At 48.8% G+C, this 14,210-nt stretch overlaps 1 long non-coding RNA gene across 2 annotated transcripts; it reads right to left on the bottom strand.

The window, feature by feature from the left end:
• Window positions 1-588: 588 nt before the first annotated feature.
• LOC116657905 lies at window positions 589-12,530 on the bottom strand. 2 transcript variants are annotated; one of them, XR_004313072.1, is made up of 3 exons: window positions 12,325-12,530; window positions 3,996-4,173; window positions 589-3,178 (listed from the first exon to the last, which is right to left on the bottom strand). It is a non-coding gene; the product is annotated as an uncharacterized LOC116657905 (long non-coding RNA). The 2 variants fall into 2 exon arrangements; XR_004313071.1 differs by lacking the exon at window positions 12,325-12,530 and adding an exon at window positions 7,036-7,608.
• Window positions 12,531-14,210: the final 1,680 nt, after the last annotated feature.

The raw sequence follows: 14,210 nt of genomic DNA on the forward strand, positions 1-14,210 counted from the left end.
GATCTGGAGTTCTGTCTTTGATACATTATGTTTGAGATGCCAATTAGACATCCAAGAAGAGACACATGGGAGAGGTTCAGTCTGGACATACACGTTTGAGTCATTGACTGATGAATGGATAAAAAATGGTGTATGTATACAATGTGATATTTATTACTCAGCATAAGAGGAATGAGATAATGCCATTTGCAGCAACATGGGTAGACCTAGAGATCATCACATCACGGTAAGTCAGACAGAGAAAGACAATATCATATGATATCACTTATATGTGGAATCTAAAGAAAAAAAGATACAAATGAACTTATTTACAAACCGGAAACAGACTCACAGACATAGGAAACAAACTACGGTTAGCAAAGGGGGAAGGGGGGAGGGATAATTGAGGAGCTGAAATTAACAGACACACACTACTATATATAAAGTAGGTAAACAACAAGGTCCTACCGTACAGCACAGGGAACTATATTCAGTACCTTGTAATAGCCTAGAATGGAAAAGAATCTGAAAAAGGACATATATGTGTGTATAGCTGAATCGCTTTGCTGTAACAGCTGAAATTAACTCAACATTGTAAATCAACTACACTTCAATACAATTTTTATTTTTAATTTGAGTTGTTAGAATATAGTTAATATGGAAAGCCATGAGACTCTTCGAGATCACCAAGAAAGAGAAGAAAATAAAAAAACAAAGACATCCAAGCACAGAGCTCCGGGGTCTCCAAGTCTAAGGAGTGGAGACGATGCAGAGGAACAAGAGGGCCTGGGTGAGGAGGAGCACCGCTGAGACAGGAGGAAGCCCAGGAGCATGTGGGGCCCTAGGAGCCAAGAGCGGTGCAGCGTCATTTTTAAAGAGGCCCCGGCACTACCTCCCGTTACAACGTGATGCTGAACCGCTCTATTGGGAGGTGGGGCATGAAACTGACTCCCAAGGCTCGATGGTAAAAGGCAAGGGGATACAGTTTTTGCCTGGCCCCCTCTCTTGGGGTACTTACAAGGTCCAAGGATGTAAAGAAACTGGCTACCCTACTGGGGATGCTGGGGAGACCACAGACAGAGAGAAACAGAGACAGAGAGGCTCCCGAGCACCCCAAGTGCACCAGCCCCTCAGTGTCTTCCCCGCCCGGGCACCAGGCACGTGAGAGAATGAACCTCAGCCGATTCCAGCCCTTGGCCGCTGAGGGTCCCCAGCTGATACGGAGTGAAATAGAAACCAATTGTCCGCACCAAGCCCTGTCCAGTTTGCAGATTCCTGAGCAAAATAATTGTGTGCATTGTTGTCAGTTATTAAATTTTGAGATAATCTGTTACACTGTACTAGTAACGGGAACACCAAGTGAAGACAGACTCTCAAAGAGAAGCAAGTTCTCCCTCATGTCAAAGGCCGCTGTAGGCAAACTAAGAGGATGGCTGAGAACTGACCGCTGGGCTGAGGGCCTGTAAAAGGCACGGGAAACCTTGAAAGGTGGTGAGGCCAGGGCTGAAATGGAGTGGGTTTAAGAAAGAATTGGGATTGTATTGTAGATGGCAGATAATGACAACTCGTTCAAGGAGTTTTGCTAAAATGTGGGTTTGTGAAATGGGGCAGTGGCTGGAGAGAAAAGTGAGGTCGGGGGGGGGGGCTTTGGTGGATATGGGAGCTGAGAGAACATGTGTGGGTGGGAAGGATCCAGAAAAAGGGGGAGATGGATGATGAACAGAGGAAGGAGAACACTGCTGGAGCCAGTTCCACAGAGATAAGAGGGTCTGGCGTCCGTGTCTCCCTGCACAGGTGAAGCAGACGGCTTAGCTGCAGCATGGATGGTTCACTCACAGTCACAGAAGGGAAGGGCATGGATTCAGGAAAGTGGATGAACACCGGATAAACACAGGTAGTTTCTTGCCCTGCTTGCTTCCATTTTCTTCGTGGGAGAGTGAGTGGGCTGGGCAGGGCATGGGCTAACTGAGCAGCATTAGGAACTCACTCGAGGCTCAGAATCATGGATTTAAAGGGAGACCAGTTAGTGTGGTTATGCTCCTGTCCAGCCACATTCAGTGGCCTGGCTGCAAGCACAAAGTTGGTGGTGCACTGGACTGAACCAGGGTTATGGTGTTGCCAAGAGAAAAGAAGGAGGGAAAAGGAGGCTGAGGGTCTGTGCAAGGGAGTGGTGACACTGACTGGTTGCGGAATTAAACAGGGGAAAGGGGAAAGGAGAGGCGTGTGGGGTTGAGGGGCGGCAAGGCTCAGTCGGATCCACGGATTGTACGTCTTCATAGAGTTCAAGGATAGCTTGAGCTCAGAGACCTCCATGGTCCCCATTCTAGGGATGAAGACTTCCACTTAGAGAGGTGAGATCACCTTGCAAGTAAAGCAGCAACGGAGTGGCCAAGCTGGGATGCAAACCTAGGCAGTCTCGCTCCTATAAAGGTGAGAATATTTTCACAACCTGACTTCCGGTTGGAAAGAACAGAGAGGGAAAAAAAAAAAGAGCAATCAGTGTTGATAGTCACCAAGGATCCCAAACACCAGATCTGAAGAAATCGCAGGGAGTGAGCCCTCAATCCTGAACGCATGGCTTTACATCCTGAGTGATAATGTACTGCGTGCTTCTTGAAAGATTTGTGCTTATTTTTCATGGAAATCAGCTTTTAATTGAGTTCTCCTTAGAACAGGGCTGCAGCAGAAGAGTCTGCAGATGGGTGCAGAAACTAGAACTGGTCATTTCGGTCTATCTTGTGTGACTGGTACACGCATCCTTCCCCACTGAGGTATTTCCTGCAGCCCAGGGAAGATTTCATCAAAGGAAGCCTGTGTTGGAATTACATCATGATCCCGATTGTTCAAAGCTTCAATTATAGCCAATTAATTATAATGAGAGCCAGGGGCTCGCTATTTTGTCCCTTATGAGATGTTCTGGCGAATGGTGTCACCGCACAGCTATGACAGGATATTTGTAAGAGGAAGTTTTGTAAGAGGAATTGGACAAGGCCGGCATCACGCCCGCAGCTGTATTTGCAATATCATTTCCTGCTGCTGATCGTCCTGTAATTCTGGTCGTTCAGCAGCTCTGGCGTTGGCAATGTGTTTATTTCCAGAGGAGGTGGTTTGGGTGGGGAAGGAGATGGCTAAGACGCTGTTCCTTGTGTGTTTAAAAGGGCAGATTAGCCTGAAGGCAGTTCTCTTCTCTTTCTTTTTGCTTGCAGAGAGAGAGAAAGAAAACAAAACAAAACATGGGTAAGTTCTATGATTTAGAAGATGAGTATATTAAAATAATTTGCTGTACACCTGAAACTAATACAACATTGTATATTAACCATACTTCAACTTTAAAAATGGTTAAAAAAATAATTTGAAGAAAATTAGGTCATTCAAAACAAAATAAGATCGTAGGGTAGGAAGAATTTTTTCTACCCATTGCTTGGACCATATTTTTCCCACTTCACCCCACAACCTGACCCCAACCCCCCCACCACTAGGACTTTTGGGACCTCACATGACTTTATAAATATGATACCCAAGGCGCAGGAAAAAGAACATAAGTTCTGGCTTCAGAAAGACCTGAGTTTTTATCTACTTTCTATGTACCAGTGAGTAGCCTTGAGCAGATAAGGCTCCCTGAGCCTCAGTTTTGTTCCCCATAAGGTGGGGATGGTACCGCCTCCTTCGTAGGGTGGTTCATGAAGCTTGAGTGAGATAAAGGATGAAGGCACCTGGATGCTCCCAGCTGGTGCCTCTTGCTGCTGCTCCTCCCCAGCCCGTCCTTTGAGTCTCCCCACCCTCTTGTCCTGACCTTGGTGCGCAGTGCTTGAAATGTCTCCTCACTCTAGCTGATTTGACCTGCCCTCCCTCCCTCCCTTTCACCCATTCATCTGCCCTTCCTCCCTTCCTTTTAGGCCCCCAAACTCCAATTCTCAAAAAAAGCTTTTCCAATTGTCCAGAAGATAAAGTTTACCAATCCAGTTTCCTTTAAAATCATGTGCAAATTTCCACGACTCACATTACTACCCACTCACCGTGATGTCAATCACACGTTCATTTATTCATCTGATTTGCAAGCTGGTTCCACGTGTCCCTTTTTGTTAATGCCTCTCAATGTCGATATCATCCCTGAAACTCACATTTTTACCGTGTTTCAGACCTTGTTTCCAGCACGATCTATCATACATCATCTCAAGCGAGCTTTATAGCACCCTGTGAGGTAAGCAGACAGACAACTATCATCATTTTCTGTGCTTACAAATGTGGAAACAGGCTGAGCAGAGTGGGTGGCTAACCTGCTCACCCAGGAAGGCAACGCTGGTTTCCAGAAGCTTGTTGTTGACCCGCAGCATACACACGACCTGCACAAGCCTCTGCCACCTGGTCCAACCTCTCTTACGCTGTCTGGGACCCTCGTTCCATCAGTGGAATTCTCTGGCTACAGAACCCCAGGCGTGGGCCTCTGTATACTCCAGTCACTTTTTCCAGGCTGCACAAGGATCTGTCTGAGGTTCCCTTAATGTTGCATAAATCTCCATTTGTCTTTAATCCAAGGTCCCCTTAAATGCTGAGATAGATATTAGCTTTGATTTTCTAACACTTTGGGGCCTTCAGAAGCAATACCGTAATCCTCATGGGGAGGAGAGAAGGTCCCCAGCAAAGCATTAGGTTTGGGCTTAAAGATTTGGCAGGTTTTTGACCAAGCAGGTTCAGCCATCCCTACTTGTAATTCATAAGCTCAAAAGTATGCTGATTTTTACTGTAGCAGAACCGGATTATCCCCTATCTCCTAAGCAGCTGCTGAGTATTTAGATTAAGTTGACTATTGCTCCTTCTGTCTCAGTCCTTATCCTGCCCAGTCAAAAATCCTAACACTCCCATATCGACAGTATGATAACCCTCTAATTCATAATTGATTCCGGGAAAGGCTGTGCTCCAGGGGATGTCGATGGCCTCAGACAGACCCGTGGAAACCTGATGGCCTCATTTGTGTTGTGCACGGCCTCATTTCAAACTTGAACCCCACCATGAGGCATGCGAGCAAAAGATATAACCACAGCACTGAAAAATACATTCAGTGTCTGAAGCTTTTATTAATAAACACGCTGGCATTACAGCGTGTCTCTGATTCCTCTCTGAACCAAGTTCTGACACACAGGTCACTGGCTGTTATCCACTTCCACTCCTGTTTTCTTTTATCTTGACAAATATTTATTATTTTGAGTATGTATTTGCAGTTTTGTGTTTTATCTTTTAAGGAAACATTCGATGATTAACCTATTACACGTAAGACTGAATTAAGGCAAATATTGTCTCTTGGCCACTTGAGCTAGATTTGAAAGACAATCCTATCTGCATGAAGGAGTATTTGGAAATGAACTTTCAATTCAGCAATGTATGTTGCATGTTTACTTTGCAATAAGCAACGGGGGCGGAAAAAAGATACAAATACGGGCTTGTTTTTGGAGTACATGAGATTTGTCAATAAAAATAATTATAGAAATACTACACATAATTTAAAATAAAACACTAAGTGGAATATAACCAACAAATAGATGAGATGATCTGGGCTACATCGCGAAGGAAAGAGAATTATCAACATGAACCCAGTCACTGAGGGCGTTCCAGGCACCTTGCCTTCTGGAGTCTCAGTGTATTAGGAGTCCTGCATGTTGGCTAAGGAAAGTACTCATTAGAGAAGCCGAGAAATTTACTGAGCCTGTTTTGCTTACATATGGCAGGAAAAGCACTCCCAAACTTAGTACCTTAGAAACAACTATCACATCATCTTTCCAATTCTGCGGGTTTGCTTGGGCTCAGCTGGGTGGTTCTTCTCCATGTGATATTGGCTGGGGTCCTAGTTGATGATGTGGGGGCTGTTCTGAACTGGATATCCACAGTGGAGAACTCACGTGGCTGGGGGTTGATGCTGGCTGTTACTGGGGCTAAGCTGGGCTGGTGCCTGAGTATCCCGGCTCTCCTCCATGCGGCTTGGGCTTCTCACAGCATGGCGACCGTGTTCCATGAAGGAAGCGGAAGTTGCCAAGCTTTTTAAGGTTCAGGACTGAAGTCCCAAAACACCACCTGCCATCACAGTCCGTTGACCAAAGCAGTCACGAGGTCAGCCCAGATGTAAGGAGAGGAGAAATAAATGCCACTTGTCAGTGGCAGAGTGACAGGTGCAAAAGGCCAGGGAAAGAATTTTGTTAGAGACTGTACCACAGAGCTCAAGCCAATGCACAAGATGCACATGGAGAAGCCAAGAACTTTGTGTTGTGCCTTCCAGAATCATCCCTGCCACCCTTATGCCACCAGCCTCCTGATTTCCTCTTCTTCCCACCTGTCCTTCCCTAGAGTGAACTGAAACTATGACTTCTGAATGCATTTCAAACTCAGATGCCTGCGTCTTTCTGGGACACAGAGTGGGTGTCAGGTGACACTTGGTACCCTGGGGGGAACATCCAGAAAGGCCAAGAGGTGGGGTGAGAAGTTAGGGGAGGCCACGTTACAGGGTGAGCCCCTTCTGTACCGGTGCAGATGTGGTGCCCACCTACAGTCCTGGACCTCCCTGGGTTTACTCCTCACCATCACGAGTCAAGGGTGAAATGGCAGAGCAGGAAGGCGGCGGTCAGGGGTGGTACAGGGAGCCCTGAGATTCCAGCTCTTGCCTTTATTCTCCCGAGCTCTCCACTGGGCTCCCTTATTGCACACCTGACCTCCATCATCCAGCAGAAACCGTTCTGCTCCCTAGGTCAGAGGGATATGGTTACAGTACCAAGGGATCTCCCAGGTAGGATTCACATCACTCAGCCGCAAATGAATTTGAAGCCATGGATCCCAGCCGTAAGTCACAGGTGGAGGAACAGGCTGAAGGCCTCACAACGTCCATTCGAACACCCTCTGATAACCCTGGACCTGAGCCCTGGGGCGTGGCCACCCTCCTGCTCCCTTCCCGCCTCACAGGCAGCTGCAACCCAGGACATCTGGGCGGAGCCTCCACTCCGGCTCCTTCTGACTTGGAGCGTAGGCGCTGCCCCTGCTTGGCTCTCTCCCTGCCTGGTGGGATTTAGGTACCTGTTGTTCTTAGTCCCGTTCTCTCAAATTGCAACCTGCACCTAAAGGACCTCCGTCAACTTCAAGCTTTCAATCAGCAGACGCTTCCTTCCTTTCCTCCTGGCTGATATCAGGATTTTCCAGTATATTCTCTCTCTCTCCCTTGGATCTCCTGAAGGAACGCATCACAGCGCTGACTCCTGAAGACGCCCTTGTACACCGTCTAAGAGCAGGGACGTTCTCCCAGCGCCCTCCGCACCGATCCGCTCCCTCTGCCGCCCTCCCGCACGGTGTTTCAGCCCCCCAGGTCTGGGGGCGGGAGGGGGGAGCTGGGATTAAGCCCGTTGCCCGCAGCGGCAGTTTGCTTGCTAACGCGAGCCTTCGTGGCCTCCCCTTTCCCTGTTTACTTCCTCACTCCCCACCAGTGTTTCCTGGCAGCACCTCCCAAAGGAACAATTTGCATCACATGCTTGTGTCCGGGTCTCAGCTGAGTCACTGCGGGGTAGCAGCCCTGAGATGCGGTTTTCCCAGGCCCCTCCTGGGCTGATGCGCTGAGGGCTCGGAGTTCACTCCCTGGGTGCCGGCTCAGTCGGGGAGGTAACACCTCTGCCGAAGCCAGGTGGGTGCTGAGGCATCTGAGGGACGCGGCCTGGTTTGCGGGTCTGCGTCAGGGAGAGAGAAAGCAATGCTGACCAGCCAGAGGACGATGGCTGACGCCCCCTGTGCACCCCAGCGGGGGTGTCGGGGCGTCTACCGTTCGGCGCTGAAAGGGGCTTGAGTACTTTTTCCCACTCACTTTGGATGTGGGTGAATTCACTCTGCAGGAAGAGAGTGAAAAGCTCAGGCTGGACCTTGAGCAATACCTGCCTTCTGTTTAGGGAGTGAAGGTAAAAGAGGGTGAAGAACAGAGAGAAGTCATCAAAAACATAAGACAAATCTGTAAGGACAAGGACCCCGAGAGCCCCAGCCACAGACTTGCCGCCCAAAGGCCAGTGAGGGTTCAAGAACCAGGGGCACCAAGGGCCATGGCCCCAGGAGGCATGAGAGGACCCCATCCCCAAGGACCCTATATTGTCCTCCTAAACGTCCAAAAAGCCATTTTGCAAAAGATTCTGGGACAGAAGCCGAAGAGACAGAAATGGGAAAGACAGCTTCGCTTCACACGACAGTGAAACAGTCAAGTTGGCAGAATTAGGAGTTAGCGGTCTTCCCTGGCTCCCAGGTGGGGGCTCAGGATAAGGTCAGACCCTAGGACCCTCTTCTCCGCACCCCCAAGCCCTGCTGCGCGTTAAAGGGTGCGATCCCACTGGAGCGCCAGTGGGGTGAGCCGTGGATGTCCACGCTGGGGCCAGTCCCCTTACAATCCCAACGTCTTGAACAAATGTCTTATGCCACCGCTGATGGGCAGAGTGGGGGACACTTCACAGCCTCTTCTGAACACACTCGGGTTTGCACTGGTCTCTCTCCAGTCCCAGCACACTTTCAGGGTGCTTTTTGCTTGCCTTAGAGCAGCCCTCCACCCAGGAGTCCTGGCCCTCCAGGAGCAGGATGTTATGCAATTAGACCGAGTTTTCCGCGGGCTCTCCTGCCAGGAGGGTGTCAGTATGCAAAAGGGCACTTGCTGGCCCTCTGCTTTGTATGCTGGCTGGAGTGGCTCTTTCTGCAGTCTGCTAGGACAGGAGCTGGCCTCCCTCAGCGCCTGGGACCCGCTCCAGCCTCTCTCGGCCAGGTCTGCAGGGGGGTGCCTCGGGGGAGCTGCTACTGAGAACCTGCCCGCGTGGGAAAGGGCAGCGTGGAAGCCTTAAAACTCGAGCTCCTGGCGAAAGCACAGCACAGATGCGGCCATTTGAGGGGGTCAGAGGGGACAAGCGTGATAGAGAAAACGGGAGGCTGCTTGGAGGAGGGCCCAGGGCACTCTGTGTTGGCAGGAGTTTGATTATTCATCCCGGCCGGCAGCCTCACAGACGCCCAGCCCACAGAGCTGCAGCCCTTCCCAGCGGCCACTAGAGCAGGCGGTTTGAACCCCCTCGCTTGAGTAAACACACAGTGAGCACTGGTTCCTCTGTCCCGACAATGTCTGAGAAGAGGGCTCCAGGCCATTTCCTTTACTGGCAGAAGAGTGACTTTTCGGGAGGATAAGCTCAGAATGGGAGGACCAGAGGCCGGTCTGCAGCTAACACGGGGGGGGGGGGGGGGGGGGGTAACCATAGCAACGGCAAGACCTCCACCTACAGGAAGGATTATGCCTTGACCCCCCGCTGCAGCCCAGGCCACTGAAGGCATCCCCCACCCCGGCACCCGGAGCCACCCTTCATGGTCACCACCCCCGTGTTACTTTTGAGGAAACTTGGGCTCAGAAAGGGAATTCGCCTCAAATTTTAATCCTACAACCACTAAGTGATTGAGCCAAGAAGCCCGCGTTACACTCCAGGTCTGATCACTCAACTGCCTCCCAACGCCATCCTCTGTCTGCATCCTCTGTCTTCGCCTCTGTCTGTCTCTTGTCACCCTTCTCTTTCCGTGAATCAATCTTCAAAACCTTTGGTTTCACAAATCAAAAACTGAAACAGGTTATTGGCAATTTTTCCCCCAAGGTCTAAAATCAAGTCATTTCACTCAGGACTTTAATTAAAAAGTTTAAAAATTTAAAAATAAGATGTTGGAAAATGAATGACCAAAAAAGTGTTTCAGAAGGCTTAAATGTTTCTTTAAAAACTCCCACGGGGCTGTGGAAGGGCTTGTTTGCCTCTTGGGTGAGCAGAGAGGGCCCAAGGCTTTGGCCGGGGGATTCTCTGAGTGTGTGAAAACTCTCGGCAGGCCATCAAATGTCGCTTCTGCAGCCTCCTTTCCGCAGGGCATGCTCAGTTCTAGGGCTGCTGGGAGGCTGGGGGCAGGAGGGAGCCCCTGGTCACCGGGCAGCTGTCGGACACAGGTGCTGCCCTTCCCGGAATGGGGTGAGGACGTCTTTGTGTAACGGGAAGCATCAGGCACAGCGATCCCATGTTTGCTACGCGTCTCTGGCAGGTTTTCCACATTTCAGCAAGAGAATAAAATGGAAAACATTCCTCACACCAACAGGTCTCCAACCCATCACCGGAGGTCATCAGCTGATATCGGTGCATTTATCTCTGTGGTGCAGCGCTGAGCGCGGGGTGGCATCGAGGTGGTTCCTGAGGGGCTGGACTCCCCTCTGTCATGTGGTTCTGACCTGCAGTGGCCTCTGTGGGTATCCGACTCCCCTCCACGGTTGTTCATCGTACGTCACCTGACAGCCCCCAGTTTCTTTGGGGAGCTCTCATCCCTCATCCTTTCACAGGTGGCTTGGTGTTCCTCCGTCCCCCAGCTGCAGTGACGGGGGTGCTGCTCGGTGAGGGTCAGCACAGGGCTTTCGTGGGAGCTCCTGACTGAGCCTCATCCTGTGGGAAGTGGGGGGCGGGGGCTGCGAGGGTCCTGGAGGAGAGGGTGGGTGGAGCAGAGTTGGGGGGGCCAGTCAGCATGAACCTTGAACCCCGAGGCCAACTCCACACCTGACTTCTTGGTTGTGTGAAATAACAAATTTCTTTCTCCTCCTTTTAAAAATAATTTTTTTTATCAAAGTACAGTTGTTTTACAATGTTGTGATGGTCTCCAGTGTACAGCAAAGTGACTCAGTTTTATGCATGTAATTATATTCTTTTTCAGATTCTTTTCCATTATGGCTTATTACATGATCTTGAATATAGTTCCCTGTGCTACACAGTAGGACCTTGTTGTTTATCTATTTAATATGCAGTAGTTTGTATCTGCTAATCCCAAACTCCTAATTTACCCTCCCCACCCTACGGGTAACCGTAAGTTTGCTTTCTATGCCTGCGTCTATTTCTGTTTTGTAAATAAATTCATTTGTATCAGTTTTTTTTAGATTCCACATGTAAGTGATATCATATGATGTTTATCTTTGTCTGACCTACTTCACTTAGTATGACCATCTCTAGGTTCATCTATGTTGCTGCAAATTCTTTTTATGGCTGAGTAACACTCCAATATGTGTATGTATATATGTGTGTGTGTGTGTGTGTGTGTGCGTGTGTGTGTATCTTTACACACCAAATCTTTATCTAGTCATCTGTCAAGGGACATTTAGGTTGCGTCTGTGTCTTGGCTATTGTAAATAGTGCTGCTGTGAACATTGGGGTGCATGTGTCTTTTCAAATTAGACTTTACATCTTTTCCAGATATATGCTCAGGAATGGGATTGCCAGATCATATGGTAACCCTATTTTCAGTTTTTAAAGAAATCTCCAGACTGTCCTCCATAGTGGCTGAACCAATTTACATTCCCACCAACAGTGCAGGAGGGTTCCCTTTTCTCCACGCCCTCTCCAGCATTTACTATTTATGGACTTTTTGACAATGGCCATTCTGATCTGTGTGAAGTGATACATCACTGCAATTTTGATTTGCATTTCTCTGATAGTTAGCAATATTGAGCATCTTCTCATGTGCCCACTGGCCATCTGTGTGTCTTCATACAGATGATACAGATGATACAGTGATGATACAGTATGTCTTCTTTGGAGAAATGTCTGTTTAGATCTTCTGCCTGTTTTTGGTCCCTATGTCTGCTTCCAGGGGTGTGGCCTTCATATACACAGCATCCATTATCATTTGAAACTGTTGGCTAGTGTTTCAGAGGTGGCTTGGTAATTGGGAGAAATGAGATTCTTGTATAAATTGACAATAAACCAAAGAAGGACCTTGATCTCCATTTTTTTTTTTTTTTTTTTTGCAGAAAGGTTATAACTAGTATCTCAGGCTTCACAAGATGATGACCTGGATTAAAACCTTGGCCCCATCCTTTGACAGCTGTGTGACCGTTTGCAAGTTATCCAGCTCCACTGAGCCTCGGCGTGGGAAAGGAACCAAGAGCACAAGGGGAAGAGCAGGCAGCCTGGGTTCCAAGCCTGGCTCCAGCATTACCAGCTGTGCAGCTTTAGGTGGGTTACTGAGCCTCTCTGTACCTCGGGCCCTGCACCTGTACAAAGGGGATAATAGTCATCTCTACCTCACAAAGACATTGTGTGGATTAAACGAGATAGTTTGAAAATAGTGCAGTAAAAAACCAGTCACAGTGCATCATGCAGATCAGATGCTCTATGAATTTTCTCCATAAGTGTTTTCAAAGTACTATTTCTATTGACTAGTTGAGATAAACTGTTGATGCCCTGACAGCTGCTAGCCTAGAAGTGCCTTGAGGTCTCATTAATATTTTAAAAGATGCTGAGGTCTCTAAACTACAGGGAACACTCAAAAAGAGGAAAGTTTCCTTACCCACGGTGTCACCTCCACGCAGCGTCTGAGTGGCTGCGCCCTGATGAGGTGCTCAGCGCCCGCAAACAGCTGAGTCACAGCCCCGGTTCCTCCTGATGGAAACTCCCGTTGTCTTTGTGCTCACTTTCTATTTTTGAACGATAGCTCCATGGATGGAATTTTTGGTGAGGAAGTGAGAGAAAACCTGGGCTACCTAATTCAGACGTCTCGTGTGCAATCACATCAATCTGGTGAAAAAAAATTTTTTGACCAAAATCAATGGATGGGAGGTGGGAAAGGAACTGATGGCCATTTTATCTCATTTCTGGCAAGAATACGGTGGTGAAAAGGAACGAAATATGCCAAATCAACCTGCTATTATCTTAATCAAGGACGCCAGAGCAGGCCAAACCCTGAGTCACCTTCCTGGCTGACTCTTTTTATTGACTTGAATTAACAAAGGATGAAAGCCTGAAGTGACCTACATGGCTCTCCTCCCAGAGCTGCTGGCTCTCAGAGCTGACGGGGAAAGCAGATCCTGGAATTCCCCAAGAGGTGAGGGCTGTTTCCCTAAGTCAATATTCTACAAATAGATTCTTTTTCTTAAGTTAGGGGAAGAAGGAAAAACTTTAAGTCAGAGAAAAACTTTCTATTAGTCACCGATGAAATAATTCCTTTTTTTTCCCCCTATTGATTGTTTAGCACAGAACTGACGGTCCATTTCTTTAGTACATGCTTCCTGGGGACATCAGTAATTCCAGTAATTCGTGTGCTTGGGGGGAAGTTTAACAAGTAGAGGCAACAAAGGAAAGCCAGGGAAGAGCGGTCTCTGGGTCAGTTCAAAACCGGAGTAGATTCGTGTATTTTAAAATTATGAGCAGTGTATTTCAGATGCACCAAGAAGTGCAGGAGTGATGAGACCAGCACCGCTGAACATGCACACGCCTCTTAAGGACCCCCTCTCACTGCGCCCACCGCCGCAGGGGACCACTGCTGTGGGTCTGGGGTCTTCCACCCAGCAAGCCCGCTTCCCGCGGACCTAGCCTAGCAGCCCTGCATGCGCACACACACATGCACACACACACACACACGTGCACACACACACACACACACACGCACTGGGGCTGGGCACAGGCGGGACCGTTGCCACAGCACGGGCTGCAATCACGACACGTTAGAGCAGTCTGAACACCCACCTGCAGGAGAATGGACCAGTGCGCTGTGCGGCGTTCAGTGCCCTCGGACTGCTAGGAAGCGGTTAACACAAAAGTACCTATCGCAACACTGAGAACAAATCTAAGAAGCATAGCACTGAGAAAGCACAGCAAGTTGCAGGAGGAGCCAGAGGTGACGCAGTCTTTCTATCAATCAGGTTTCATGGAGTTCCTCAGGGTTGGGTGGTAAAGGCTGGAGCCTCCGTCCCCAAGTGGGCAGTTTGCCTGACTCTGCCCCAGGCTAGGTCTAGACTGATTGGTCGTGTAGATGGCTGGAGCCAGCCTTCGCCATCTGTCTGTCTTCTATCTGTCTATCTGTCATCCAGCTAGAAGCCCTGAGATTTGTCTTGTTTGAATTTCATCAACTTAATTCATTTTCATTTAACTTACTGTATTGGTTCCTACTTTGCTGAATTCAGCGCTGGCAAAGAAATACTGTGGATTCCAGGTATTGGTCTGTGAACGCTTTCAGTTTATTATTTTGACTGTGTTCTCTTGTGAGACTCAGTGCTCTCTTGGGTTGAAACAGATCTGAGAGCAAGTAGTGGATGTGGGAGGGGATCCCAGGAGACACTGTGGTGGGAGTGAGGCCATGGGACGGGGTAGAGAGGGTAGCCCTGATGGGGTCCATTATCAGGCAGGTGACCGCAACATTCCTGAGTTATTCCACTCGCAAGGTGAGGGAGCTGGGAT

Source organism: Camelus ferus, chromosome 19 (genome assembly GCF_009834535.1).
Source record: "Camelus ferus isolate YT-003-E chromosome 19, BCGSAC_Cfer_1.0, whole genome shotgun sequence".
NCBI lineage: Eukaryota > Metazoa > Chordata > Mammalia > Artiodactyla > Camelidae > Camelus > Camelus ferus.